Here is a 26,187-nt window from a genome sequence, read left to right on the forward strand (position 1 = left end):
ATATACCCCAAGTGGGCTGGTGGGATGAATTTGATAGCCTCTTAAATGTTTCAGCACCTGTTTACCAGAGAGCTTCAGAGAGTGGGAAGTTGTGTTTCCTCCTCTACACAAGGGATTGCTCGCCAGCTAAGTGGAGTGTGCCACTTACAGTAGCTACACTTGAGAATCCAGGTGGACAAAGAGTGTTCTAGAGAGAGTAGACATGGCCAGGTGTGGCAAACATGCCTATAATCCCAGTGACTCCTGAGGCTGAGACCGGACGATCACAAGTTCAAGCCCAGCCTTGCAACGTAGTGAGCCCCTAAGCAACTTAGTGAGACCCTGTCTCAAAATACAAAATAAAAAGACCTGGGGATGTGGCTCAGTGTTAAGTACCTCTGGTTTAAATTCCCAGTATACCCCGCCCTCCCAAAAAAGAAAAAGATGAAAGAGTAGACACAACTTCAAGACACCATATATTTTTACTTTTTCATTTGTTCTTTGGGAGCTGTTTTCTTTCTTTGAGAAAAATGTATAAAGAAGATATACTTTAGAAACACTTTAAAAATATATTATACCAGAAGCAGTAGAGTTTTCACTTTCACACTGTTATGGTTTGGATATGTAGTGTCCCCCCAAAAGCTCATGTGTGAGACAAAGCAAGAATGTTCAGAGGTGAAGTGATTAGATCATAAGAGGTAACCTAATCAGTGGATTAATCCACTTGAATGGATTAACTGGATGGCGACTGTAGGCAGGCAGGATGTGGTTAGAGAAAACAGATCACTGAAGGCCTGCCTTTGTTTTTTTTTTGGTTTTTTTTTTTTTGTTTGTTTGTTTGTTTTCATTTTAGGGAGAGGAGGGCAGTGTCCCTGGTGAGCAGAACTCTCTCTGCTTCCTAGTTGTCATAACTTTAGTTGCTTTCCTCTACTACACCCTTCTACCATGATGTTCTGCCTCACTTTGGGACCAGAACTATTAAGTCAGCAGATCCTGACTGGAATCTCTGAAACTGTGAGTCAAAATAAACTCTTTTCCACCTCTCAGTTGTTCTTGTCAGGTCTTTTGGTTACAGCAATGCAAAGCCCTCCCACCCTTAGGTATTTGCTGAAAAGAAATGAAGGGTCTGTTTAAGGAAAGACTCACATGGGAATGTTCATATCAGTATTCATAAAAGCCAAAACCTAGATACTAAGCAAATGCCCTCCAATGGATAAAGGATAAATGAAGTGTGGGATATCCGTACAACGGATACTTCAGAATACTCAGACTATTGCTACACACAACATAGATGTATCTCAAAATAATTATATTGAGTGAAAGAAGCCAGACTTCCCCTCTAAAACCAGAAGGCTACATATGTTATGATTTCATTTATATAAAATTATAGACAATATAAACTAATTTAGTAACAGAAAGCATATCAGCCGTTGACTGGGATGGAGGGTGGGAGGGAGGTGCCCATTACAAATGGGCATAAGAAAACTTTTGGAACAGTGGACGTGTTCATTATCCTGACTATTGGTGACACAGGTGGTTACATATGATAAAACTCATCAAATCATGCAGGTACTATACATCAATTATACACTAAAACTAATAAATGAGTTTCCTTGGAATTAGAAAATATGTTGAGAGGGTAAGAGAATTGTCTTAGTAAGTAAAGAATTGGGATAAATGATCATTTGCTCTAGAAGGAAAAAGTTAATAACAGGAATTAGTAGGAAAACATATGAAGTTGGCCTTGTTTAACATTTTTCAAGGGATTAAGAAACTACCTTGGCAATCTAAATCTGGACCTAAATTATTCTGGGTAATAAAAAATCACCAAGATAAAATAATAAGGGGGAGTGATGAGCAGAGGAGCTTTCATGAGAGCAAGGAGAAAGATTTGGGGTAAAATAATGCAAACTATTCTTTTGAGGTGATAGAATTCATAATCAAGGAAGAGAACCCAAGGACATAGTTGACTTAGTCTAAGATTCTGAAACAAAACTTAGTTGGATATTATCATCAAGAATATTGTCAATTAAGTAAAATAAAAAATGTACTTGGTCCTAGAAGTTCTTATGAAGTTTCAATAGGAGTACCTTAAAATTAGTAAAAGGAATGGACTGGGTTGGGGGCAGGGCTCAGAGCACTTGCCTAGCATGCATGAGGCCCTGGGTTCAAACCCTAGCAAAACACACACACACACACACACACACACACACACACACACACTAAATAAAAAGAAAGCAAAACCATCAAGAGGGTAGAGGAACTTCCACTGGAGAACAGGCAGTTGGGATAACTTCTCAGCCTGGCAAAATCTAGGAGGAAATCTGCTCAGCTTGACACATAGATTATTCAAGAAATACTGGGATTATCTCTTAAGATCAAGGGAAGCAGTGATAGGGAAAAACAAAGCGAACTATATTCCACATCCTAAAACAGTACCAACTGAGAACATAAGTCTGCAGATCCTGATGAATTCACAGATGGGAGGCTGTTAGGACACAGATAAAGCAGGGGGTGTTTGGAAGCAAATCCCCAACTTCTTTTTTTATTAAGATTTATTTTTATTTGTTCTTCTTCGTTTTACATGGCAGTAGAATTTATTTTGGCAAATTTCCAACATCTGAGTCCATAAAGGGTCACAATGGGTCTCTCTTAGGAGGAAATGGAAATCTCAGATAAGTGCCTCAGGACTTCAGTCTAATATAATGACTATTCTAGTTGGTTGGGATACAGTCTTTTCTACAGCATTAGAAAGTGACTACATTCTCCTGAGCATTTTAATCAAGTAACATATCAGCTGATAAAAATGCTCAATGTTGGCTGAAAGCGGGCAAGAATCTGGAAGCCCCTTCAGCAAGTCACTCTCCTATTGAGTCCTCTCTTTGAGGAGACAGACTCATAGGCAGGCTAGTGGAGAATAACCTCTGGTGTCCAGGACATGAATGTCAGTATCGCAGATGCTAGGCAGTTCCCCACAGCACCTGGATTGTTTCATGCCCAAAAGGAGGCAAGACAGGAAGGGAGAAAAAAATCCAAATCGGTGCAGTTGCTCAGAAAGACGACAGGTGATAGCCTGCCATTCTCCCCTTGGCTTCCTGTGGAATTTCAAAGTGCGGCTCTGGGACTGTGAACTCCAGCCATCTGCACGCTTGGAACCTGGAGAGCAATACAGCTGGTATCTACCACCATAATTAAGAGGGGTGTGCGGCAGAGAGGCGACACTGTCCAGTGTTAATCACCAGAAAGGAGCTGAGCGTGGGATTCGTGTTGGAAAGCAAAGATGTGGGAAGCCTGCTGACTCCCAAAGGACCAGGCCCACCAGGTTTGCTTTGTAAAAGGAATGGAAGGATATAGTTTAGAAAAAAGACACACTCCTTTCCTAGATGTATGGACCTTGGCCACAACTAAATAGAGTCTCTTTCTCTGTTGCTGGTGTCTTGTTTGCTGTAATCATAATTCTCTGATGCTCCATGACCTCGGTGCTTCCTCCTGCTTCCTTGGCCCCCTACCTCTCGTTTCATCTGCGGGCTCCTGGGAGTGGAGGTTCCAGTCCGCTTAGCTAACGAGTGTATGATTCCCACAGTAATAAGCAACGCAGAGACATCCCAGGAGAGGAGCAAGAATAGGACGTTCCTTTATTTTTTATGTGGAGATTGATAATCAAGGCTAACGATCCCGGCAGAAGGTGAACAACACATTAAACAGAGGGGAAAAGATAATAAAATATCGCCTGCTGCTTAACAATCGTTGGGTGGAAACATTCCCTGGAACTGTACAGCTGTTGCACTTGATGGCTCATAAAGCCTCAGTAAAGTCCGTCAAGGGCCTTTTTTCTTGGTGAGGAACCATTTTTTCATGCAGTTATGATAGCATCTGGTTCCTGTCCCTGGAAGTGCAAAGAATCCTCAGGCGCAGGCAGACGGCTGCTGGGAAAGAGTCTGACTGCAGAGGCATCTGGCTCCTTTGATGGGTTTTGGGTCACTTGTGATATAAAGGACATCATTCCTAAAAATGCAGATTAAGATTTGGCAGGAAGTCCCTGAGCATGTGTTATATGCCAGGCCTGGGTGAGGTTATATCATTAGTCCTCACAACTGTGAAGTTGCTGTTGTGTCCATTTTAAAAACAATACTATGGAAAACAAACCTATATGAGTTAAGGAACATTCCCAGGTCACTCTATTGCTTTATGGTAGTCTGAGATTCCCAAGCATGGTGCCACATTGTTGCAAAGGTGGAAGGTACGTGGGAAATGAATTTCCTTGTCTTATTTGGGTATACATGTACATGTGTGTTGAGAAGGAATGATAATTTCTGGAATATTCAAAATAAATGATGGAAATCTGATGGTGATCTGCTGGTTTAGGTCCAGTTCTTCAGAAGCAGATCCTGAAATGAGGATTTCTGTGCAAATGATTTATTTAAAAAGTGATCCCCAGGGAAACTAGTGAGGGAGTGAAGGAGGTAGGAAAAGAAAGGAGAAGAAGCCAAAGATGGGGACAGTTCGGGGGAAGTCCTGCAGATGGTGGCTTGTAGCTCCAGCCTGAGCTTACTGGGGAGTTCTGGGGTGTGTGTTATGGCTGAGAGTTGTGCTTACCTGAGGCATGGAGCTCGTAGCTGGGGCTGTCATCTCCCTCACTATTAGGAGAGTTGCTGTGGGAGGAGGAGGTGGTGAAAATCCCAGCTCTCCAAGCATGAAGGCAAAGCAGGCTCCAGCAGCCCAGGCCTTTGAAAAAGAGGTGCAGGTGCTCACTCTTAGAGGCAAGATCTCATTGAGGAAGCACATAAGGGGATCTGGGCTGAGCACCAGCATTATCACCTACACCTGCACAATAGGGAAACAGCAGCAAGATTAACCAGGGACCTTGATGTTTTCCAGCAACACCATCAGCTGCATTTCCATAGAAAGGGCATAGATGGCTCTGAATTCTGAGGGTGGTGCTTTTCATCACTGAGTTCAGACACCATTGATTAGTGAGCCACCCTCCAGCTGTCAGCATGAACTAGAACGTTGGGTTATTTCATCTTGGATGATGTAATAGGACAAGGCAGACTTCTGTCTCTTGAGAATAAAAGGAAATTTTTCTGAAGTAAACTTCTATGTTCTCTTACAGGGCAGAGAAACCTTGGGAAATGAAAAGTAGGGGGTTGCCTAGAACAGGGAGCCTCCCCATCTGAAAGTATGCCATGATGCGAAAATGCCCCAGATTTCCAAAATCCACCTGCAGCTCTCTCAAAGTCAACAGTTGCATTAAATGTGTGTGTGTGTGTGTGTGTGTGTGTGTGTGTGTGTGTGTGTATAGCTATAGATGTACACATCCATAGAAACGACATTTTAATTGAAAACAGAGTCTCTCCCATTTTAAAGAAATGCCAATTCTTCATTTGGGGGCGGCATGGGTTTCTTCCCATGTGTTCCAACTGAACACCAATACCAAATGCCTATGTAATTTATAGCAGAATTTGGTTCTGTCCTTTGCTTTTTCTGTACCAGTCACATACATTAACACTGGTGACTCTGGAAGCCAAGCATGTATGGTTTCACTGTTGTAAAGGAATAGAGGCAAGAAGGAATGTTTATCTTCCTTGGACATGAGGGGGGATTATGGAGTGAAATCTAAGGTATGGTCATCATGAATTATAGTGACAACATGCCTATTTATGTAACCCTAGTCTTCTAGGCATCTTCAACTCAGTACCATCAAAGGAGCCTGGGTAGCACTTTTAAAAGGGTAATAAATTAAAATGCTTTTATGATGATGATGGAATTATAATTTTAATTGTTTTTGTCCTTTAGATATATAGTGAAATATTTACAGATGAAATGTTATGATTATGGGATTTTCTCCACAATAATAATATAGAGAGAAGTGGGGACACATGGAATAAGATTGATTCTGGCTTGTCAATTGTTGAAGCTGGATGATACCTACAATTCCCTCTTTAGACAATTTCCTCTTTATTTGTATATATTTGAAATTTCCTACAGTAAGAAGTAAACTTGTCATGAACCCAGTTTATATTCAAAGATCCCTTCAGAAGAATCTTCAGAAGCCCAACCTGGCTGGTCCCTGAATATCCTTCATGTTCTCCCTGGTGCCCATAAGACCCTTGCTGCAGGACTGGTGTCTTGGTCAGTTCTATGTTGCTGTAACAGAATGCCTGAGGCTTGGAAACTTACAAAGAACAGAGATTTTTTTTTCTTATAGTTCTGGAGACTGGGAAGTGCCAGTTTGAGGGGCTGAATTTGGTGAAGGCCTTGCTGTCTCATAACATGGAGAAAGGCATGGACTCAGATGGAGGCGGGGACTGAACTCATCCTTTCATCAGAGACTCACTCCCCCAGTAACTAAACCAGTGCCCTAATGACAGCATTGATCCATTCACAAGGGCAGAGCACTTATGACCTAATCACCTCTTAAAGGTCCTTCTTCTCTACCTAGTTGCACTGGGGATTAACTTTTTAACACATGGACTCAGGGGACACATGAAACCACAGCAACTTGGTGAGGACACTTGACTTCCAGTCTGTGGGCCCTCCTGCTGCCATCGTCCTCCCAGAATCCTATTCTGCCAGTCACAGGGCCCCCAGCATTACAATTCCATTAGGCTCCTCCCTTATTTCTTGCAAAATTACTCTTGACATGAGTTCCAGGGACTAGTTCATTTGAGCAGCAGCATCTGTTACTATTACACTGACCCCATCACATTCCCTTTTCTCAGATAAAGCTGTTAGGATACACACTGGGCTTGGTTGCTTCTGTAGAAGGAACCTGGCTAAATTTTATAGCACTACCCAAGAGAAATGTAAGAAGCTGTGATGTAGTCCAAAAATCATGACCTTGGAGGTAAGTGGCCATGTGGGTGACCAGCTCAAGAGAAAGATCAGGAAAGCATTTTGTCTGGGTGCCCAGCCTATTGACTCTCTAGTGGGATTTTTCCACCAAGGCCATCTCCTTTGACTGATTATGGAGGTTCTAGAGCTTAATTTAGAGGAACCTAAAATACAACCTCTAGTTTAAGAATAATCTAAAAAATAACCCAAAAACTTATTATAAAGATGTTAACTCTTGTATGAACTGGTTTATCTTATGGCATAAAAAGTCTTCCTGGAGGAGGTGTCTGATATACTTGCAAATTCTGCTGTCGTAGTTCACAAAGTATCAAAGAAGAACGCTAGCCCCTCTCCTTTTATAGAAAGTGGAATCATTAGTACTGTTACTAGAGACTTCCTGTAGACCTTGCCATGAGTCCTGGAGAAGAAAGAGAGGTTCCATTAATTAGGAAGTTTATTTGTTTTCATATTTGGAGATAGAATTTCTCACTATAACCAATGATTTCTTCCATAAAGATAAGTATATGGCAAACCCTACAGACTCTCAGACTATAATCAGGTTGATGGACTGACTGGTCATCTGCTCTGCAGACCCAGCTTTTGGTTCTGTTTAACTTTGCCTCTTCACTTCTGCATGGTGGGGTGATCAGGCTGGCTCGTCTCCAGCTGGTGCCTTGTTGATTTATTTGGTGCCAGGGCTGTGTTCATGGCCTAGCCAATTAAACGGCTCATGAGATGTGCTGGTATTTTTTGTTTAAGTTCACTTGAGACTGGTAGTGCTAAGGAGCTCCTGGGTAATGTTCTAGTTTTACTGTTTTTTTTTTTTTTTTTTTTTTTTTTTTTTTTTTTTGTGGTACTGGGGATTGAACCCAGGGCCTTGTGCTTGTGAGGCAAACACTCTACCAACTGAGCTATATCCCCAGCTCTGTTTTACTGTCTTAATTAACTTCAGTTGAAGTTGTTTTTTAAGTATCTACAAAGTGAATAAGAATATGCTTAGAACAACTGTTTGACCCAGCTATCCCACTCCTTGACCTATACCCAAAGGACTTAAAATCAGTATACTACAGTGATACAGCCACATCAATGTTTAGAGCAACTCAATTCACAATAGCTAGATTGTGGAACCAATCTAGGTGCCCTTAAATAGATGAATGGGTTAAAAACTGTGGTATATATACACAATGGAATATTATTCAGCCATAAAGAAGAATGAAATTATGGCATTTGCAGGTCAATGGATGGAGTGGTAGAATATGATGCTAAGTGAAATAAGCCAATCCCCCAAAACCAAAGGCCGAATGATTTCTCTGATAAGTGGATGATGATAAGTGTGGAAGACAAGAATGGACCAAGGGTGCATTGTGTAGAGGAAAGTGAGGGGTGGGGAGGGATGGGGGAAGGAAAGATAATAGAATGAGACACACTTCATTACCCTATGTACATGTATGATTACACAAACAGTGTGATTCTACTTCAGGTTCAACCAGAGAAGTGAAGTTGTACCCCATTTGTGTACAATGAATCAAAATTTAAAAAAATAAAAAGAATATGATGAGTACTGGGAGGAGAAGCACAGGTCTTAATAAGGACTTCTGTTGTCTACATATTGGTGTCCCCCAAAAGTTCCTGTGTTGGAAACATAATCCCCAGTGCTGTGGTGTTAAGAAACGGGCCTTTAGGAGGTGATTATGCCTTGAGGATGCCACCCTCATCAATAGGATTAGTACTCTTAAAAAGAGGCCTGGGGGAGCTTGTCTCTCCCTTTCACCAGTGAAGGCACATAAAAGATGACATCCATGATTCATGGTTCCTCCCCAGATACCAAATTGCCACCACCTTGATCTTAGTCTTCAGTCTCCAGAAATGTAAATAATAAATTTCTGTTGTTTTTAAGTTACTTATTCAAAGGCGTTTTGTTATAGCAGCAGGAATGGACGAAGACAAGGACTGAATTTATTAAGGAGGAGTTAATATAGATCTTGTTAGTTTTGACCGATGCTGATAAGACTGAAGGAGACCCTGGAATTCTTAGTGTGGAATGTTTTAGAAACACTCCACACCTCTTCTCAGTTTGGTCTGGAACTTGATAGCTGTTGTTTCGGTTTGGTATTGGTGTCATAACCTAAGGTCAAAGGACTGAATCCCATCTTCCATATACAGAGCTACTAGAATTTTAATAACCTCAAGCTATCTGTTCATTCAAACATTATTTATGAAATATCTCTGGAGCCCAGACATGGTGGTCTACTAGGCTCTGGCTAACCTTGTGATTTTTAAAGCCAGAAGCACCCAGTAGCAATTAAATCCTTAGTACAAAATCCACAGCCATTGTGTTCTTGGAGTCGATTACCTTGGATGCCTGAAACAAAAGAGACTGTTCAGATTAGCACATCTGTACTGGAGAACTAATTCTATGTTAATGCTTTTTGACCTGCACGTCCAGAGCAACATCCTGTGGATGTTTGAACCAAAGCGAACACAGCAGTAGACAGTCCATCACACTAACAGAAAGGGGCTGGAGCCTGCGGCTGCCATCCGCAGCAAGGACCTTGCTTTCATCGAGCCCCACATCCCTGTGGATGGTTGTCATATGGAAGTGATTCGAATAGGCTGAGGGCAGTGGAGTGAAAAGAACCAGGACGTTTCTAAAACTCAGGGAGAGCAATTTACAAGCCTGAGCTGAGAAAGAGGCTGGCTGCACCACAAAGGAAGCACATGGCCCAATCACTTTTTTTTTTTTTTTGAGGATCCTTTAAAGGACTTGCCTTTGAAGCACATTTGTTTATAAAGTGTCCACTAATCACTACCACTGTAGCTGGATCAGGAGGGGCTGGATTTTCTTCTCAGACCTAATTCACATGATTCTGTGTGCTGCAAGGGCTCCATTTTTATCACCCTCTCTGTGGCGGACATACATTTCCACCCTGTACTATGAATCAGGTAAGTGACTACGAGGTGGGGAGCGCTTTCACTGAACACCTGGCTAACCTGGGGCTCTTTACACTTGACAAAAGGGGAGACAGAAATTATGATGGCTTTTCCATTTTAGACTGGATTATGGAATTCAGTAACCAAGACTACTTTAAAACTCTTGGTTGAATAAGGAAATAAAATAGCCTTGAACTTCACTGGACGGGAAGATATCTCTAGCAAAAGACAAAAACGTAAATCTTTTTTTTTTTTTTTTTGGTGCTGGAGATTGAACCCAGGAGCTTGTGCATGCGAGGCCAAGCACTCTACCAACTGAGCTATATCCCCAGCCCCCAAAACATAAATCTTAATGGCAGTTTGTCTCAAGGATATTCACCTACCATAAGATGCTTTCTTTTTAATAGTCTACTTGTTCTCTTATGCAATTATTGCCAATGCTGTCCGCTAATAGGTGCATCAAAAGTGTGTTTACCATACACAGACTCTGTTTTTTCTTGTGTGATCATTTCTCATATTTGTGTGTACAAAGTTTGCCCATTCATGGTGGGTGCATTATTATGGATGAGAGAGAAATACATGGAAATGGTCTTTACTTGTATGTATTTTGCCTCGGGCAGCCGCACCAGCATTGCAATGGCAGTTGGTGTATGTCTGGGCAGAACGTGACAGCCTTCCTTGCACTCATTCCATGGAATTACTGGCAGCAGTCAGCTGCTTCCTCCAGTTAGTGTTTTTGGTGGTCATTTCCTCTCATGTTTCACTAATGACTTTGTGGTTCCATCTATCAATTGCTTTCCCTGTATGATTGAAAGCAACATAGTGACTCCTTAGCAAACATGGGATTTATAAGGTTGAGGGAGCTTGCTCACCTCCCACCTTAACTGACTGGTATTAAAAGAATTTCACTGTTGCTTCAGGTATTTTGAATGATGGAATGAGTCATTTTCACTCTATTTTAGTACTGGAGAGAAGACATGATGATTAGTTAGGAAAAACAAGTCAGGTATGGTGGCACATGCCTGTAATCCCAGAGATTTAGGAGGTTGAGGCAGGAGCATTGCAAGTTCAAGGCCCACCTTAGCAACTTAAGGGGGCCCTAAGCAACTTAGAGAGAGACTGTCTCAAAATTTAAAGAATTAAAAAGACTGGGGATGTGACTTAGTGATTAAGTGCCCCTGGATTCAGTCTCTGGTAACCCCCTCCCCTCCACCCCCCTTCCCCCCCGGCAAAAAAAAAGTTAGGAAAAACAGTCAAATCCTTTTCTCTAAAATTCTTTCAATAAAGTTTAGGGCACTGTCCAGCGGGTCCAGTGACTGTTTAAGAACAATGATGGGTGGTGAGCTATTGTTGAGTTTCTGCCACTGTTTGATTTTGGTAATTAGTTCTACTTCATTATGGCTTAATTTTCTTATTGGGAAAATAAGGAGATCAGTGATGGTATACCTGTTGGGTAGGTGTATTCTGTGGTAGAATTTAGAATAAAGTGCTGATACTGAAGGTGTCTTATCAAGTGGGGGTACCCATATCCCAAGGGATGCAATAAGCCCTGGGCTCCAAGAAGTTGTGCAATATGGTACATCTTCCTGGGGTGTTAGTTTTTCCCAGCTTGGTGAGCTAGGGAGCAGAATCAATTTTTTAACAGTAAAAACCAAGGAAATATTGTATGAACTACAATGTCAAATTAGGATGCATTTTTAGGATAAAACATGAACTTCTAAGTAATTTCTTGCTAGACTTAGACTGCTTGAGTTACACATTCCTAGGGGACTGATTTACTCTGCCTATTGCCGTCACTTGTACTACAGGGGAAAGTTCAATATTTGTTTGTTCAGAGAACCAGCGTTTTGATTTACTTTTATTAGTTCTACTGCTTTTCTATTTACTACTTCATTGATTTCTACTTTTAATTTTATTATTTTCTTCTTTCTACTTTCTTTTGATTTATGTTGTTTGGTTCCCTAACTTTTAGACTTGGGACCTAATGCATTTATTTTTATTGACATAAATATTCAGGCTATGAATTTTCCATTATACATTACTTTAATTGCATTTTATAGATTTTGATATGTAGTCTTTTATTAACATTTTATTTTAGAAATCCTGCAATTTGGGTTTGTATTTTCCATTTAATGCATGAAATCTTTTTTTTTAATCTTTTAATTTACCTATTTTTTCTTATTTTTCTTCTGTTGATCATGCTTTTCAATTATTTAATATAAACAATTTTAAATTTCCAGGAGAAGAACCTTTTCATTTTATTACTTTTAAGTTATTTCTGGTCTTATCACATTATGACCAGATAATGTTGCTTTTAGCATAGGAATGTATTGAGATTTTCTTTGTTTCTTTGTGAATTCTTAGGAACTGCACTTGACAAGGTACATCCTTTGTCTTCTGGATGCAAAGTATATATAGAAGATTGAGCTTTGTTTTAAAAATATATATTTATGATGGTGAAATACATGTAACATAAAATTTGTACAACTTTTATTTTTCCATACTGGAGACTAAACCCAGGGTGCTTTACCACTGAGCTACACCCCTTGTCTTTTTTATATTATTTTGAGACAGAGTCCTGCTGTCCTGGCTGTCCTCAAACTTGTAATCCTTCTGCCTTAGCCTCCCAAGTCTTTGGGATTATATGAGTCTTCCACCAGACTCTATAATCTGACCATTTTTAAGTGTGCAATTCATTGGCGTTAAGTACAATCACAGATGTAAACTATCACCACTATCTCTTTCCCAAACTTTTCATCACCCCAAACAGAAACTCTCTAACCATTAAGCAATAACTCCCTATCCACTTTGTAACCTCTTACCTACTTTCTTTATCTATAGATTTGCCTACATTGGACATTTCATATGTGTGAAAGCATACAGTATTTGTCCTGTTTGTATCTGTATTTTTTTAGTCAGCATGTTTTCAAGGTTTATTGTGCTGTAAGTGTATCAGAATTTCACTCCTTTATATGACCAAAGATGGTACCATTGTATTATATACCACATTTTGTTTATCTATTTGTTTATGGACATCTGGGTTAATTTCATCTTAGGCACCATCTTTGAAGAAAGTTGCTATGAACATGATCATGCAAGTGTCCTTTGAGTCTCTGTGTTAACATCTTTTGGGTATATGCCTGTGAGCGGAATTGCTAAGTCATATGGTAATTCTATCTTTGGCCTTTTGAAGAATTGCTCATCTGTTTCCCATAGCAGCTGTATCATTTTATGTTTCCATCAGCAGTGTATGAGAGCTCCCATTTTGCCACATTCTCATCAACATTTATTTTGTTTTCAGTTATAGCCTTCCTAATAGGCATGAGGTGGTATCTCATTGTGATTTTGATTTGCATTTCTCTAACTACTAATGGTGGTGTTCATCTCTTCATGTGTTTTTATTGGCCATTTAATTATCTTTGGAGAAATAATCTATTCACATCCTTTGTTCACTTTTTAAATTGTCTTTTGTTGTTGAGTTTAGGAGTTCTTTAGATATTCTGAATATTAAACACTTACTAGATATATGATTTGCAAATATTTCCTCCCATCGTGTAGATTGCCTTTTTACTTTTTTGCTAATATTCTTTAATGCACAAAATTATATCTTTTTTCCTATTTTTCTTCTATTATTCATGATTTTAATATCATATCTAAGAATCCATTACCCAATCCTGAGTCATGAAGTTTTACCCCTATGTTTTTTTCTAAGAGTTGGATAGTTTAAGCCCTTATATTTAGGTCATTTATCCATTTTGAGTTAATTTTTGTTAATTTTTGTTTGTCATTGAAAAGTTCAATGACATTCTTTTGCATGTAGAAATTGAGTTGTCCCAGCACACTAAAAATTTATTTTACTGATCATCCTATATTTAGGTTTCCTACAGCCTTCTTGTTTTGTCTTAGCCTAAGAGTGGCAGGTTAAAGAAGTGACATAATGAGCAATATGGGGACCTGAGGCAAAATGAAAAATCAGTAATGTTGGGGATGGGAATAGGCAAGACAGTAGAATGAATTGGACATAACTTTCCTCTGCTCATATATGAATACAAGACCAGTGTAACTCCATATCATGTACAACCACAAGAATGGGATCCTAATTAGAATAAGTTATATTCTATGTATCCATATGTTTTAGTCAGCTTTTTGGCTGCTGTGACTAAAAGATCTAACCAGAACAATTTTAGAAGGAAAAGTTTATTTGGGGGCACACAGTTTCAGAGGTCTTAATCCACAGACAGCAGACTCTATTCCTCTGGGCTCAAGGTGAGGCCAAATATCATGGCAGAAGAGTGTGGCAGAGGGAAGCAGCTCACATGATGATCCGGAAGCAGACAGAGTCTCCCCTTACTAGAAACAAATATATACCTCAAAGTCACACCCCCAATTCCCACCTCCTCCAGCCATACCCTACTACTTCAGTTACCACTCAGTTAATCCCCCTCAGGAGATTACTTCACTGATTGGGTTAAGACTCTCACAACACAATCATTTCCTCTCTGAATCCTCTCACATTGTCTCATGTTAGCTTTTGGGGGACACCTTACATCCAAACCATAGCAGTATGTCAAAATACACTCTACGTCTTGTATATGTAAAACTAAGATATAAAAAATCAGTGATGCTGATTCTGTCTTTATATAAGCTTTTCACATTGTTTATTGTGGATTTTTTGCATTAATTCTTTAAAAATGTTACATTAAAATATTTTTCCTGAGTTTTTATCATTCCCTTAAATTGTCTGCCCCCCGAAAGAGTGCCCCATCCTTTCTTTTACCCAACTCCCAACCCTGGGGTACAGGTTCCTTTTATTAGTGTATTTCTGTGTATTTCTCTTTGCAACTTATGCAGTTTTTCGTTTTTGGAATGGTTGCTATGTATTTGCTTTAAAATATTAATAAGTTATACTTTTGTTATGATTTGTGACTTTTAGTATTACAGTGTCATTTGTCTTGTTTAATGTTTTTTGACCTGGAATCCACCTTGTCTGATATCAGGATCACAAACTAAAGGTAAAAGCTGAGATTCTAAGAAGTCCCTGGTTTATTAATGATAAAATTGAAGCCCAAGGACTTTGGCAGCAGTCAAAATAATTATGGTCATTAAGTTGATAATGTGGTTTACTTTACTTCTAGGAACTGATACTATAGCAAAAGCCTCATTATACTTTAGTATAGAAGTGGTGTCATTCTGAAATTGTGTAAATGAAAATTACAGTGAATACCCTCATCATATTCAAGCAGGGCAGGGGTCACAAAACCTACCAAGGGCTTGGGATGGTTAGGTTTGGGTAACCGCTGGGCCGAATGGTATTCTCTGTTAGGGATTGGGTAAACTTTGGAGTGAATGCAACTCATACAAATTTGAAGGATGAGAACTGAAAGAAGGTCAATCATTTGAAGAAGAATGATTCAACCTATTTCAGTAGTTTGAAATTTGTTTTTAATTTTAAGATCCTGGGGTTCCCTTTTGAGCTACTAGAGGTTTTGTGAGTGAAGATTGGAGCTGTTTCATTGTACTACATAGAACAGAGTCTCCTTATAGTACACAGTTGTGGTTCTTGCCATAATATTACAGGGTAGTCCCCCTCTTATCTGTGGGAGATACCTTCCAACACCCCCAGTGGATGCCTGACCAGAGATATTACCAAATCCTATATATATTATGTTTTTTCCTATAGTGAAATTTAATTTATAGAGCCTGGGGCTGTAGCTCAGTGTCAAAGTGCTTGCCTTGCAGGTGCGGGGAGCTGGGTTCCATCCTCAGCACCACATAAAAATAAACAAAATAAGCCATGCTGTTCATCTACAACTACAATTTTTTTAAAAAATTTAATTTATAAATAAGACATAGTAAGAAATTAACAACTAATAACAAATTAGAATAATTATTATAGTATCCTGTAATAAAAGTTATGTGAATGTGGTCTCTGTCAAAATGTCTCCTTGTACTGTGTTCATCCTATGATGATGTGAGAGAGTACAATGCCTATGTAATGGGATAAAGTGAAATGAATGGCATCGGCATGGTAATGCTGCACTGGGCTTCTGAGAGTTAGGTGAACACAAGCACTGTGATACCAAGATAACTGATCTGATAACCATGTCGGCTACTCAGTGACCAGTGGGTGGGTATCATATACAGCATGGATACACTGGGCAGCAGGATTCACGTCCCAGGTAGGATGAAGCGGGATGGTGTGAGATTTCATCACGCTACTCAGAATAGGGTGCAACTTAAAACTTATGAATCCTTTATTTCCGGATGTTTCTATTCAATATATAAGGACTGCAGTTGACCACAGGCAACTGAAACCATGAGAAATGAAACCGTGGCAAAGAGCAGATGACTGTAGTCTTTAATCAGCCTGGCTTCATTCAAGCAGGACCATGGCACTCAAGACTGCCTTCTTACTTTCCTTCTAACTAATTCTTGCATCTCTGTGTTTGAGCAACTAGGGAGGTAAATCTGAAGAAGGGTGGAAATAAAATATGGCTTGATTTTGGCCTTACCCGCCCCTTCCTAGTGCATTCATGCTTCTCTCCGTACATCTTGTTAGTGAATGGGAAAAAATAAAGCACATTGACCCTGCAGGTTTTCTTCCCTTTGTTTCCCTCTGAGGTACTCAAAGGCATCGATAACAGAGTAGGAAAGCCCTGGCTGACCAGAACTTAGTCTTTTCCTTTGATACCTTCCATTGGGAGCCTCCATACAATGCATCTGAAAGTCCTGTGTCAGCACACTACTGCTTCAGGCACGAACATTGAGAAGACCATTGAGAAGGCCTCAATGGAAAGGACCCGACCTGCCCTAGAAACTGCCCTAGTTCTCTATCAGGAGAGTCACCAGCAGTAGAAGAGAGCACCCTCCCCACCCCATTTTTTTTTTTCTCTTTTCCTTTTCTCCTCTCCTTTCTGTTGTTAGAATTGTGGGAATTCTCTTTAAATGAAAAAAGAAAAACTTTCAAGCTGGGTTTTGTTTTCTAAAGAGGATTAATGCCTAGATATCTCACATTCACTCTGTAAAACTAGCATCTCAACTTTAGATTATAACTAACTTATTTGGGGCAAATGTTTGAGTTCAAGGAGAAATAAATGCTAGGTGTCATGTGTGGGTTTTTAAAAGCACTTTTTAAAAAGCATCATCAACTTACTGCTAGGGGCCCCTTTGCCCCTACTTGCTGGTGGTGATTTGCAGGCCTGCTCCAGCAAAGCTCCAGATCATATTTGCTTTAGTATTCTACCTCTTGATAACATCCGGTGCTTGATTTCAATGGAACTGCATTAGTTCTGAACCCCTGGGCATCTACCACTTTTTAGAAACTATACTAAATTAGTTTCTACTTAGAGCTGCTATATAAACAAATACTTGGGAGGTGATGCCAAGAGAAATAAAATCTCTCTTTAGCTGCCTTCTTTTCCTAATCATTGAAGTGAGCCTGGTTGGAGACAGAGGAACAGATATTCAAGGAGACTGAAAGCATGAAGAAATGGGAAAGCTTGAACGTTCCCAGAGCGGTGCAGACTCCTGGAGCCAGGCCACCCTGCTCCACCAAGACCTCTGGGGCCCACAGAGGCCTGTCTGCTCTTCTCTAGTCTCCCACGGATCCTGGCTGCCCAGTTCCAGAAGGACACTCAACCTTTCAGTAGTGTTGTGACCTTCACTTAACCTCTTCCCTTCTATGAAAAGGAAGGAGTCCTTCCTAGATCTAAATTTCTGTAATTTTCTGATCATTTATATTTCATTTTAATTGCACAGCCAGCCCACTGAAAAATTTTTAAAAGCTACATCTACATCAATGTCTAAAGGAAAAAGGAATCAGAGATTCCAGGAGTCTGAGAAAACCATGAATGACATTTTAGTGTGTTTTCTTCCAATCTTTTTTCATGTATGTAGTTGATGGATTCAACCAACTGCAGGTTGAAAATATTCCTAAATTTGAAAAAATAAATAAATAAATAACGTCTGTACAGAATAGACTATTTCCTTGTCATTATTCCCTAAACAATATGGTATAACAACTATTTACATAACTTTTACATTGTATTAAGCATCACAAGTAATCTAGAGATGACTTAAAGTATCTGAGGAAGATGTGCATAGGTTACATGCAAATACTGCACCCTTTTAGATAAGGAACATGGGCATCTGTGGTTTTGGATATTTGCAGGAGGTCCTAGAATCAATCCTTCAAGGATAATAAGAGACAACTGCAGAATTAGATTCCTCTGTGTGTGTGCAGTATTATGTGGTTATCCTGAACATTTCTGTATGTCATCTAATATAAACTAAAAAATAAATACATGTGAAGCTGTTAGATGATTATGTATATTATATTTATTTAATGAATACCCTATTGTTGTTTGGTTAAGTGTTTTGCTATGATAGATGACGTTGCCATGAATATCCTTGCACATAAATCTTTGTGCACATCTCTACTTATTCCCTTCCTGTATAAGCCTAGCAGGAGAATCACTGGGTCAAGGTACACTGATACTTTTAAGGTGCTTAGTACATATTGCCATATCCACACCAGGGCCTTGTAAGTGCCCAATTTGCAGAATCCATACCAATACTGAATATTATCTTTGTCTTTTGACAGTTTAAAATTATATCTCTTTTAACTTTTTCCCTTTTATTGTTCTTTTGGTTGATAGTTTTTTTATGTTTGTCAATTATTTAAATTCTTCTGCTAAAATTATTCTGTGTGTTTTATTCATCCTTCCATTAGGGTTTTTGGTGTTTTCTTAGTGATCTTTAAAAACTCTAAAATTCTATTATTTTAAGGTATGAACTGAGTTACCAAAAATACTTTAATTTTTAATGAAGTTGTAAGAGCCAGTCTCCTTTTATAATGTAACCCTGGTATCATTTTCCAACCCTTGGCACTGAGCTAGACATACTCAAGAGGCTACATAAATTCTTTTTAATGAGACAATGATTCATTATCTAAATATGTTATGGATGTACAATGTTGGTTAGTAAAGCTAAAAAGAAAAATTTTAGTTCATTAGGAGGTACATAAGGAGAGTTTTCATTAATAAATTTTTCTAGGAAAGGAGGCTAGAGGATAAAAAATAACAATTTTCTATATATGTGACCTTATGTTGTTAGAGCATTACAGAGGACAAAAGTACAGCTGAGTTTTTTTTTTTTCAAATTAAGTGATATTTTACACATTCAGTATGAGTAAATAGAACAATATCAGAAAGACCATTATCAAATCATAATGCAGTTATGTCTGTCTTTTTTTTTTTTTTCCTCACCTCTGAGGGGCCAGGGATTCCAACCAGGGTCCTTGCACATGCTAGGCGAGTGCTCTCCAACACGAGCTATTTCTTCAGCTCACAGTTATGTTTTTCTGATGATTTTATTAAAGAAATAAAACATGACAATAGTTGAAACCTCCTGCCTTCCCTTATCTAGAATTAACTTTTATTCTGAATATAGTACTTATTCCTTTACTGCATATTCTATCCTCTTATAACATAGACATGTATCTATAAGAAATGTGGAATATTAGGTCACATTTTTAAACCTTTTACAAATGGTATCATACTATAAGTTTCCTGTTGCAATCTTTCTTTTCTCATACAATATTATGTTTTCAAAATCAATGCATTTGAATAATATCCTATCCTATGGAAACTTCACACCTTATTTATTCTCTCCCACTCATCATCATTCCAATATTTTGCTCTTGCAAACATTGCTGCCATGAACATTGTAGACTAAGTCCCCTTGTGCACATTTTCTCTAGGGTAGGAATGGAATTAGTCACGGGAATGGCATCTCCTCTTTTTCTAGAAAGTACCAAATTTCTTTTCATGTTTTAAAGGTAGTATATAAATACTTGAGTTTTCCCCAAGGACATTTTGCAGAAGTTATACTAGTTGATATTTTTAAGTGCTGGTGGGTCAATAACTATTTTAAGGGTTTTACATGTTCAACACATTTGATTCTCACTTATTCATTGTATAAATGAAGAAACGGAAAAATAAAGAGCTTGAGGATCTTTCCCAAGGTTACACAGCAAGTGACCGAGCTCATTGAAGTGCAGGTAGTGCTGTTCTCAAGCTGTTATCTAGTTCACCTTAGGTTATGTTCCAAGTGCTAGAAAGACACCAGCCACACTAAGTTGATAGTGGTACAAAGACACCAACTATTTAGCTTACGAGGAATCTCTAGAAAAGGAGGTGGCCTTACTAGACTATTATTCTGTGGTTAGGAAGAACAACTGGATGGTTGCTTAATTTATCTAAGGTCCACCAGCTGGCAACTGATACAAGACTACATTCCAAGTTCCGTTTGGAGGCAGCCAGTCACGTTTGTCTTCAACGCCTTTTTCCACCTGTGTGTTCATGAAGACATATTAGCTCTGTCTTCATGCACTTTTAATTTCTTTGAGTCCAGGGTAGAAGACTTGCAATAGAAAGGTCAAATAAATTTTTTAGGAGCAGTAATGGATATACTTGTACATGTACATTTTAATTGCAACACTTTAATCCTCATTCTAAGTGCCAAACTTTCAGGATTAATTTGTTGCATCTGTTGGTAACATGGTACTCCGTCTTCTGACCAGATTCTTTGCCCAAGGGCCCTCATTTACTAATGAGTAATCGCTGCAATTTTCAGAGAAAATGCTACTGGTACAATCATGTTTGAACATTCATCAAATATGACGTGAGCCTGGTTGGGAGAAATGTTAGTGTCCTTAGCCTGCAAATAAGGGCATAGAATTAAATCTTTCCACACTATAATTTTCCTAGGCTTATTACTTCCATCAGTGTTTGGGATGGTTGATGATAAAACTATTCATGGCTTTACAGCTCAGTTGATAGGACCATGTCTCGAGTCAATCTTACCAAATGACTCACGGCAGGCTTACTTCCATTGGCCTTCTATCATTCAGGCCCGTTTTAGAAAGAGAAGGCAGGGAAGGAAATGGAAGTTATTGCAGCAGGAATGCATTTCTCTTTGTACACATATCATAGATACATGGCACTGACAAAGTAATTATAGCTTTAGCTTCAGCATTTCCTCTTTCTGCATGTTGTTTGCAAACAGCCAATTATTTCCATCCTGCATCGGAAAAAACACAAACCAAAGTGGGCTAATCAGTAGTTTCTGGAAAGTCCAGCTGTCCACCTATCTCCTCTGTTTTGGTTTTGTTTTTTTCAGGTTGGATTTCTAACTCCTCTTCCTTCCCCACCTAGTTATTATATTTTAAATCTTTCTCACCTGCCTTGGACCAGTAGCTGGCATTGCATGGTTATGTTATCTTACCTGTGTTCCTCCTTGCTTACTCTGAAATGTACTGAGAGAAACAGTCAGCACAGCCAAATATCTTAAACCTTCCTTAAGACTACATTGACATTGATCCCATTGCTTATATAACACATCTGTATACTAGTCACTAGGAAGATGGTGTGGAACGTGTAAATGAAAAGGCCCTAGCCATGAAGAATCTTAGGATTGACTGAATCAGTGAGAGAATGAATGGATGCTTTGAGGTCACCTGAACTGCAAGAGGAACTAAGTTCTAATGCTGAAATGAGAGCTGAGTTCTAAAGCAGCAAAACCAGAAGGTGAAAAAGTGGAATAAAAAACCCATACTTCTGTACAGAAACTTTTTAATTTGATGTGTTCCCATTTATCCAAAAAGTCATTGTCTATTCCAGTGTCCTCAAATGTTTTTCTCTGGTAGTTTCATAGTTTCTGATCTTACATGTAGGTCTTGGTCCATTTTTTTTTTTCTTTGTAGCAAATGAGAGATATGGGTCAAATTTCTATCCTATTCATATGGATATTTTCCTATGATTTTTCCAGCACTATTTATGAAAGAGGCTGTTCTTTCTGCAAGGTATGTTTTTGGTGACTTTGTTAAGAATCAGTTGACTGTAGATGCTAGGTGCCCATTAAAAGATGAATGAATAAAGAAAATGTCATATACATATACAATGGAGCATTATTCAGCCATAAAGAAGAATAAAATCCTGTCATTTGCAGCAAAATGAATAGAACTAGGAGATTTTACATTATGTTAGCTAAAACAAGCCAGACATAGAATGACAAGTACTACGTGTTGTTTCTCATACGTGGAGGTTAAAAAAATAATAAAGTCAACTTGAATATAGAATAGAAACTGGGAAGTAAGGGGTGGAAGGGTAGATAAAGGGAGACTGGATTTGATTGGTGTGTGCTCTATGCACTACTGAAGTATTACACTGAATCCCATTATATGAAATAATTAATATATTGTAATAAAAATAACATGAAATAAAATAAAATGAGAAGTAGGAAAATGGAAAAAATAAAACAAAACTCAACACTGCTGATCTAACTCTAGGCTAGGATCCCATTCTCCATTATGGCATACAAAAGGACAAAAATCTCTAAAATGTGGTTGTTAAATCTGAGATTCAAGGTTTCTCCCTCTTCTATTTTTTTTTTTTTTTCCTGCCTATAACCTATGATAGAAAGGAATTCCAGAAAGGCCCTAGTTATTTCCTGAATGTTCTTACAGCAGAGTCAGTTCTGGATCATTTTTCTCTTATTTCAGGGGTCGGCAAAGTCTAGACTGAGAGCCAAATCTGGCCTGCTTTTATAAATAAAGTTCATTGCCATATAACCACCCCTTTTGTACATGGATTGTCTGTGGCTGCTTTTGTGATATAACGCTGGTTAAGTAGATGGATGCAGGCCAAATATTTTTCTTTTTATTTCTTTTTTTCAATTTTATTTTTAGTTGATAAATAACAATTATGTATATTATGGTATACAGTGAATGTTATGATACATGTGCACATTGTGGAATGATTAAATCAGACTAATTAACACATCCATCCCCTCACATACTTATTTTTTCTTTGTGGTAAGAGCATTTTAAATCTATTCATTTAGCAGTTTTGAAGTAATACAATAGAATATGGATTACAGCCACTATGTTGTGCAGTATATCACCAGAACTTATTCCTCCTGTTTAATTCAACCTATATACCCTTTAAGGTCATAACAAGCCAGGTATGGTGGTACACAGCTGTAGTCCCAGATACTCAGGAGGTTGAGGCAGGAGGATTGCTTGAACCCAAGTATTCAGGGTCAACCTGGGCAATACAGTGTGACCCCATCTCAATAATAATAATAATAATAATAATAATGCCAAGAGGCCATATGTTTTGAAATATTTGCTCATCCCTTAGAACACAGAAAAAGAAAGACTGCAGGGAATTCTGGTGGGGCAAAGTTCTTGTAAAGCCATTTAGCAAAGCAGAATTAGGAGATGAAGTTATATATTTTGTAGAAATACAGACATTATGGAAAGAGGCCCACCTACCCTTCCTTCCAAGAACAGAGAGCACTGAGCCACAGGAGGGTTGTGGGTGAGACCAGGCACACAGCTTTGAGGTCTCCTAAATGGAGAAAGAACTAAGTTCTAAAGCAATAAAAGCAGAAAGAGCTGCAAGAGTAGGATTAAAACCTTTACTAGAGTCAGTTGACCATCGTGGCTGACATCAACTCAACAGATTTATCTTGAAAACTTCTACACTCATGCCACACTCAGAATGGGAGATACGAAGATGGGAAAGTCCCCCAGTTCGGTGATATGTGGGTGACAGATATACAATTATCAGAAGCACAAGGGTCCTTACAAAGATAAAAGTGGAATGATGGGAACCCAGGGAAAGCAGCTCACTCTGCCTGGGACGGCTGGAGAAGATCCAACATGGCAGATTGGGGATATGGTTCTTTGTGTTCTCACAAGAGAAACCAGTGGAAACTAAGAGCTTTTCTATTCAGTGAGAACAAACAGGATGTATCTAATAGTTGTCTTCTCTCTCAAGGCTAAGCAGAACTTGAAGAAAAAAAATATTCTTACCTTAATTCTACATGGTGTTTGTGGATGCAGTTTAGAAACCTGGATTACTTAGGAGTGATATGCTAAAAAATCTAGACTGATTTTTTTTGGTTCTCCTTTGTTATGAAAGCATCGTTGATCTCTTAATTGTATAACCAATCATATCAGCTAATAGTGTAATCAGTAAGCATGCATTGGTGAGCCAGAGTGACAATCCAACAGTGGTCAGTAGTAATTTGTTGAGAGAAACACACCAAGGAGGAAATTAGTATCATCTTTTATTCCAATTACTTTCAGTTGCTTAAACCTTGACTAGGACTGATAAGAGCCCCCCAAGGATACCACCCTATGACTCTCAAGGCAGCTGAGAGTTCTGTAGTCTGTCTTCTGGTTGCATCTATGGTCTTTGAGGTGTTGGCTTTGATAATGGCTAAGTGGTGAGCCATCTCCAAACAAGGACAATATTCTAATTGGAGATGAAATGCAGGGTATTCATATATTTTCGCTATCATCTCAGGATTTAACTTTAGGTATCCTGAAGGCAGGAGATTTTGACTAGAAATGGTGGAAGAATTTTGTAAAACTCTGCAAGTCTACCATATTCCCAAGGAATACCACTGTGAAGGAAGGGAGTCACATGGAAATCTGGTCAAATGGAATGGCTGACAGAATGCTGTCACATGGACCTGCTCATGTTTTTCCCTAAACAATGCTATTTAAAAGCCAGTCTCCGTCATGTTTTGTGGTAACTTCCTAAAAAAAATAGACTAGACATATTTTACAATTTTGGCTCATGGTTTCAGAGCTTTCAGTCTATTACTTTGGGTCATGACAAGAGCATAAGTGGAGGAACTGCTCACCTGGTAGCCAGGAAGCAGAGAGAGAGAGGAAGGGACTGGGGTCCCAATATCCCCCTCAAGGACATGCTCCCAATGACCTAACTTCCTTCCACTAAGTTCCACCTCTTAAAGGTTCCACCTTCTCCCAGTAGTGCCACAGGCTAACTTATAGGCCTTTGGGGGACATTTAGGATCAAAATCATAACACTACATCTCTTAAGATGAGAGGAGCACAAGTCAACTACTAGGAAGTAAAGATTAAGAATTTTAAATGTACATTCAAAAATATTGTTGGTCTCAATCGTGAACTGAAACCAATTTCTATGCATGTCTAAGTTTGTTGGGATGAACTTAACTATTATGTATAACCATAAAGATCTAATTTTTAAAAAATGGAGAAAAAAATGCTGATCTCTGATTTCCATGATTCTACTACTGAATCATGGAAGACCCTACAGTGCTGGGCTGTTTCAGTAGAGGTGGAGAGAGTGTGCATGCCTTGGGAGACAGTGGCCAGACACTCTGAAGTGCATCTGATCCCTCCTGACGGTGTTCGGCCCAGGGTGGTTCTTGCTGGACTGATGTTATGGTGCCAACATCCAGAAGACAAACACTGAAGTTTGTCCTAGAGAGGACACCAAGATCAAATGTAGCACTTCAAGTCCAAACCAGGCCATTCATCAAGGAAAAGGGCAGTCGCTGTGCCATAAAGTAAGAGGACAGGAATTGAACTGATATGAGCTACTTGCCCACTGCTTCCGGCTGCCCCGACCCCAGAGCTGCAGATTACCTGCAGTACTGCATTTCTTCATCTAGCACCCTGTGAGGTGGGGACTCAGTGGGAGGTGAGGAAGCTTCTGGTGAGCAGCCGCTATCCCCTAGCTTAAGCTCATGACTACATAAGAGGAGAGAAAGCAGTGTGGAGCACAGGCAGGAGCTCTTACCTGGTGCTGGAGCTCTTTGGAAGATATATGTTTACAATCTACCAACCAAACGATGAAAAGGAAACAGAAAACTCTTGTGGGTTCTCTGCCCATCTCTGAGACTCACTTTCCTCTTTTCTCTATATTCAATTTCCTTCCATTTTATACAGGTTCCTTTAACATGTAAATATTTGTTCCTTTAACATGTAAATATTATGGACCCTTTAGGGCCATTAGTCCCTGGAACATTTTGGGGGGTCCCAGCAGAATGCAAATATCACACTCTATAGAATGAACTGTTTTTATAAAGGACTCTTTACAAAGCTGTGACAGTTATCAGGAAGCCTCAGGGATGGGCCCTAAACCAGGAACCCACAGGGCAGGCCTGAGGGTTGAGAAGAGAAAGGTGTGATTGTACCCCACAGAGGAAACATGCCTGAGAAGAGCCAGGACCAGCAGCTAGGAGGCATAGTCATCTTCGGCAACCTCATAGAATGGGGAAGATTGACAGATGCCCTGTCCCCTGCCATGTCCTTCTAAGCTTTCCTGCAGCTTCACCTGAAATCAAAAGGAAATCTGTAGTATTGGCCACATTTCCATTACTGTAACAAATGCTTGAGATAGTCAATTTATAAAAAGAAATTATTTATTTTGGTTCCCAATTTTAAAGGTTTCAGTCCATGATTGATTGGTTCTGTGGCTTGTAGGCCTACGGTGAAACAGCATATCATGGCAGGAATGTGGAGCTAAGCAAAGCTGCCTGCCTCATAGGTAATAAGCAAAAAAAAAAAAAAAAAAAAAAAGGAGTAGGGTCCCTAATCCC

General features: G+C 39.2%; 1 protein-coding gene and 1 non-coding gene across 2 annotated transcripts in view; one reads left to right on the forward strand and one right to left on the reverse strand.

Moving 5' to 3' along the window:
* Kif26b (kinesin family member 26B) overlaps positions 1-26,187 on the forward strand; it is a 500,968-nt gene that overhangs the window by 244,458 nt on the left and 230,323 nt on the right. The window lies entirely within an intron of this gene.
* Positions 7,662-7,735, reverse strand: Trnav-cac (transfer RNA valine (anticodon CAC)). The gene has a single exon. It is a non-coding gene; the product is annotated as a tRNA-Val (tRNA).

This window comes from Sciurus carolinensis, chromosome 12 (genome assembly GCF_902686445.1).
Source record: "Sciurus carolinensis chromosome 12, mSciCar1.2, whole genome shotgun sequence".
Lineage (NCBI taxonomy): Eukaryota > Metazoa > Chordata > Mammalia > Rodentia > Sciuridae > Sciurus > Sciurus carolinensis.